This window comes from Cololabis saira, chromosome 13 (genome assembly GCF_033807715.1).
Source record: "Cololabis saira isolate AMF1-May2022 chromosome 13, fColSai1.1, whole genome shotgun sequence".
Lineage (NCBI taxonomy): Eukaryota > Metazoa > Chordata > Actinopteri > Beloniformes > Belonidae > Cololabis > Cololabis saira.
The window spans coordinates 16,907,042-16,913,041 of record NC_084599.1 but is presented as its reverse complement, the minus strand read 5'-3'; positions in this window follow the sequence as shown (position 1 = coordinate 16,913,041).

Here is a 6,000-nt window from a genome sequence, read left to right as displayed (position 1 = left end):
TTCCAAATAATACAAACTGGAGCCAAGGTTTACTTTCCTGGCTGCTGTGTCCCCGAGTGTCTAAACACAACCTTGTGAGAGGCACTGTTAATATGGTATTCTGTTTATTTTTTTCTGCATCTGCAGAATCTACATCTGCGCCCCTTTACATATCGAGACACATGCAGGAGGTGCTTCTTCAGCCAGATTTCTATAAGGCAACACAGTATGTGATTTGTGGCTCCTCTGTGCTCCAACAGAGTTCAATAACCTTTTAAATCCCTCAAATATATCTCAGCAATCTTCTGGTATAGCCTGAGCAGCAAAAGGGCTGGCACATGTTGAATGCAAACACTCCCAAGGTATCAGTTCCTGTTTCTTAATATGAGGTGACAGAGAAAGCACAGCACATTCAAAATGAAAATTCCAGCTGCTTTTCTTTTTTCTTTTCTTTTCTTTTCTCTCTCTCTAACCGTAACTGAGTTGAAGGAAGCGGCTGGACGAGCTAGAAAACGTGAGTCCTGATGAAAGTGGTCTGCAAAGAGGTAAATGTCAAAAACTAATCATGTTGATGGGGGGCAGCATCCTTCAAGGGGCGGTATTGATTCCTCAACCAGTCAAAACAAAAACTGTGCTGTTCAGCTGTGTGTGTAAACCTTTAACGGTGAAGTGCATATCGGGTGTCTATCACCAAAACTCAATCTCCACATTTCGAGGGATTAGAAACGGCTTTTCATCGTCACTATTTCAGGTTCTTGTTTATTTGAATATGTTGAGAAATATTCCAGTTAAAGCAAGATAAATTATTACAATACTGTCTGACCTTCTTTTATTTTGGGAATACTCTTTTGTGGCAGTGTTGCCATCTTTCAGTTTGGAGAAAGTCTGATTGCCCGCATTCAGCTTGTGTGTCCGGCAAAGTCTTCCATAACATGACATCGTGCATTATCCCTGAACATATTAATCAGTGGGAACTAGAAAACAAAGTCCAAAGTCTGCACCAAAGCCTCTTTTTTTTATTTGAAGCTTTTCTTCAGCCACACATGGTTGTTAAGACAGCGCTGCTGCTGCTACTTGGTGTGAGCTGCCACCTGATGTGAGTCCTGGATGTTCAGGAGCTGCTCGTACCACCAAACAGACTGGGGTCTGTTGTTCCTCAGGAGAGAATAACAATAACAGTCACAGATTCTCATGTAAAATTAACACATATTCTTTTTTTTTTTTTTTCCAACTTTGTTTATTAGGAATTCACAGAGGAGATGATACAGTTTCACAGGTGGTACTTACAGTGGTCTGCGTTTTTTTTGTTTTTTAAATACACGACAAATAAAAACAAATAGACATACAAACAGAGAAGGACGGAACCCAAGACAAAGCGTAACAGAATAAGACACGAGAACTCAAAGTATCGACGTTGTGCAATTGGCATATTAGAGTTGGATCTAGGTTCCACTCGAGAAATGACAAATAAAAAAAAAAATAGAATAAATAAAAAAAAAAAAAAAAAAAGACGGGGGATAAATAAGCAATACTCCATCCCAGACACAGACATTACGTATATACAAAAATACACATACATACAAACACACTCATTCACTCGGGGAAGGGGGAGGGGGGGTGGGTTTATTCTGCTCACAGCTTTTCTAATTAGTCCTCAGGTCCTCATTAACACATATTCTTAACGTGTCATTCTTAATAACAGCATATACAAATCTGTTGTCGCACCTCTATGTCTCATTTCATACCTCAGTCATGGATCTTAACAGGCCCATCACCATCTTCCCCCACATCAGGAAACACTAAGACCCCCGCTCCGCTCTCTCCATCGCTCCTGTCTGCATCCAGCTGTCAGCTGAAGAGGCAGCTGGGCGGACTCAACAGGAATAAGGCCACAGGTCCAGATGGTGTCAGTCCCAGATGGCGGGGATCACCTATGTTGGACTATAACCATTTTTTAACCTTAACCTGAATTAAGAAGACATCTGGCCTCATTTTGACAACATCAGCCCTTATCCAGTATAGACCAGCTGCTCTATCACCTCAATCTGCAAAGATCCCAGAGAGATGGTTATTTGCCCGTTTAACAAGTGTGCCTCTTCCAGGGCTCACTGCAGTCTGATTACCGTCCTGGAGTTGGGGATGAAGATACCTGCGTGTACCTGCTTCAGCGAGCTCAGTCTCATCCAGGCAAAGCAGGTAACAGTGTGAGAAATGTGCTCTTTGATTCACCCGGTGGGTTTAACACAATTCAGCCTGTACTGTAATGTGAGAAACACAGAAACACTGAGGCTGAGACTTCCACAGCCGCCTGAATTATTGATTACCCGATAAACAGGCCGCAGCTTGAAACTGAAAGATTGTGTGTCTGAGTAGGTGGTCAGCACACAACAGCACCACAGGGGACTGTGCTTTCACTGTTTCTCTTTAATGTGTACACCTGAGACCCCCAGTACAAATCAGAGTATCGTCAACAGAAATACCTAGATGGCTCAGGTGTGGGGATGTATCAGCGTTGGATAAGAGAACTGGTAAACAGTCTTGCAGCCTTTTGTGGAGACAATCAGCTGATCTTGAATTTTGAAAAAGGTAAAAAAAATGTTAGAAGGGCTGGGAATAAGCTGGGCACTACAGTCAGGTGGAACAGGTAAAGATGGCAGCGCACTATGAATACATGGTTGATTACTTGGATTGAGGACTGTTTTTAAAAAAAAAAACAGGAGGAGACTTGCATCCCTTAGTATTTGCATATCCTCTATAGATCTGTGGTGGAGAGGTTTTTTTTCCTGCAGTCATCTGGTCCAGCATCAGCTCCAGCGTCAGTGACTCAAAAAAACTGAACTGATAAAGAACACAGCTCTGTGCTGGGTACTGATCAAGAGTTCGACTTAAGCTACAATTATGAACATTGCGCATCCTCACGTGATTAATTAGCAGAGTGTGTAAGACTTATTTAAGTTTTCTCTTTTTTGCTGACAAAAGTAGCCTCAACCCTAAATATTGTCAAATAACTGCAGAGCAGAAAAGTAAAAGGAATGTAGAAAATGTACCGAATGGGTATCAATCCTGTGGTCTCTAACGCCACCACAATCACTGAGTTCATAGTCACTCACGTGCAGTATTAAGGCCCTGACACACCAAGCTGACTGTCGGCCGTCAGGCCGTCGGTGCCCGTCTGTCGGCCTAGTTTTCCCGGTGTGTCCCGCACGTCGGCAGCTTTTCAGCCGATTCGACATGTCGAATCGGCATCGGCCGTCGGTCAAACAGCTCACTCTGTGATTGGCTGTTCAGGTAGCGAATCAGTGCACGAAAAGAGAAACAGTAGAAGCGGAGAAGCGGTTTCTTCTTATTTTGCGCCTCCGCCTCCTCTTTTTCTTCTTCCACAAGCTGAAAGCCCGAGGGCTGACAACGCCAGTGCCAATTCTTTATTCTTACGCATTCTGGTAGCGAGAGTGCGGTGTGGAAATGTGGTGTGAATATGAAGCCTATTTGTTTTGTTTACGGCTTCACAGAGCTTCCGGTTTTCCCTTGTTTTTGAGTGAATACAGACTACCACTGCCTGCTGGTATGGAGGGGAATTACCTCTCACGCATGCGCAGAACGTAGTCGGCCGTTGGGTGTCGTCTTTGCGGTGTGTCCAAGTGCTTCTTTTTGAGCCCGACCCAGGCGCAATGTTCATAATTGTAGTTTCACACTTTGCTTCTGCAATAAACCTGTGGAAAGAGAAAACCCAGAGTCTTGCTTGGAGTCGAGTGTTTAGCTGCCTGTCAATACATGCAACAGATGCATTGAGGACAGAACAATGGTTCTGCGTTAAATCAACGCAGAGTCTATGCCGTAGGGTGCGCGGCTACGCGGGAGTCTCTCCGTAGCCTACGCCGTCGCTGACGTGCACCTCCCAAAAAATGTAACTCAATTCTTAAAACAAACCTTCACGATGCCTTGCAGGTTATTCTTGTCCTCACTGGATTATCCATTGACTCTACAGATAAAAGAAAAAGTCTCAATAATAACAGTATAAAAGGTAGATAAAATCATCTTACTGAGATGAAAAGAGTTAATCTTCCTCATTAAATAAAGTGTCTGTTGACGTTGTTGTAGAGTGGACGCTGTGTAAATATCAAACCTTCCGACTCCACAACCTCAACATCTCCAACGTTTGTAACTGGTTTTGTGTTCAGAATTGTGTCTGAAGGTAATGATCATGTCTTTTGTTTTTGAAATACTGAGATCAAAGTTGTTGCCATGACACCACTTAAAAAACTCAGGTAATGCAGGACTATGATCAGACACTGAACCACGAAGAAGGGATGAAAGGACAGTGTCATCAGAAAACCTAACAAGAAACTTTGACAAAAGCAAGGCTGATGCAATGAAGAACAACTATCAGACGTTTCACCACAAAAATCATGCAAACACCCCATAATAAAACCATGACCTTTCAAATTAGACTAACAACAACCTTTTAATTTCACAGGAATCTGAGATGGCTGACTTTGTAGCTGCTTTAAACCAAATATCTACACTCAGTGGCCACTTTATTAGCTACACCTGTCCAATGCAAACCTGTTAATGAAAATTCTAATCAGCCAATCACATGGCAGCAACCCAATGCATGTAGGCATGTAGACGTGGTCAAGACGATCTGCCGCAGTTCAAACCGAGCATCAGAATGGGGAAGAAAGATGACTTGAGTGACTTGGAACGTGGCATGGTTGTTGTAGCCAGACAGGCCTGGTCTGAGTATTTCAGTGATTTTTCAGTGTGATTTTCACCCACAACCATCTCTAGGGTTTACAGAGAATGGTCAGAACAAGAGAGAATTATCCAGTGAGGGCAGTTCTGTGGGTGCAAATACCTTGTTGATTTCAGAGGAGGATGGCCAGAGTGGTTGGAACTGATAGAAAGGTACTGTAACAGCAGCATCCGCTGCAAGTGTGAAATGAGAGAAACACAGGAAAACACACAGCGGGCACACAAGCCTTTGGAATTTGCAAGAGAGAAAACAAACAAACAGAAACAGGAACAGGCAGAGACACAAACAGTAACCATTTCGGGTCTCTAAAACTGAATAAAGACTAGGCTACTGCGATTATCTGTCCCCCCAAACTGTGGGGTGAGTATGTAGGTGAGTGAGCAGGTGTGTACGTCTGTGTAACTGTGTGTGTGCAAAGCGAAAACAAGGTTTTTACCTGAACTGCAACTACAGTGGAGGAGGGAGGGCACTACTACCCCACCCGAGAGACCAGAAGTCGACAAGGAAGAAACCCGAACCCAGGCCACAGGCATCCACACGGAGGACCAGAAGAGGGCAGAACAGCATCTCTGAACGCACAAGACGTGGAACCTTGAGGCGGATGGGCTACGGCAGCAGAAGACCACACTGGGTGCCACTCCCGTCAGCTAAGAACAGGAAACTGAGGCTACAGTTCACGCAGGCTCAACAAAACTGGACAATAGAGGATTGGAAAAACGCTGCGTGGTCTGATGAGACCCTGTTTCTGCTGCGACATTCAGATGGTGGGGTCAGAATTGGTTACAATTCGCATAGGCTCCCCATAATACAGTACTAGCAAGGTAGCTAATAAAATGGCCGTTGAGTCTGTATTCACTTCAAAGGCTTCAAGTGTCATCTGAGGACATGAACAGTTCAGTGTTGATTCATAAAAGAGAAAAACATTATGTTTTACAGGGAAACGAGAATCACAAACTTGTTAATCATATAATTTGGTGTTAATCATATAATTACCAACAGGCAGATTTCCTGACCTTTCTAGTGATGCTACAAATGGAGTTACAAGGAAAACCACAAGGCTGAGAGCAGGGCTCTTTCAATGTCACGCTAGTTCTAGTGAGGACTGGAGGCATTATTTAATCTCAAGTCATCCTGTTAAACAAAGTATAGACACGTGATTGACACTGTGCCACTGTTTCACAGACAATTAAATACGTGACAGATTAATTGAGTCACTACATACGAGAAAAATCAAACAAAACAGATCATGTCTGTTGCTATAAAAATGA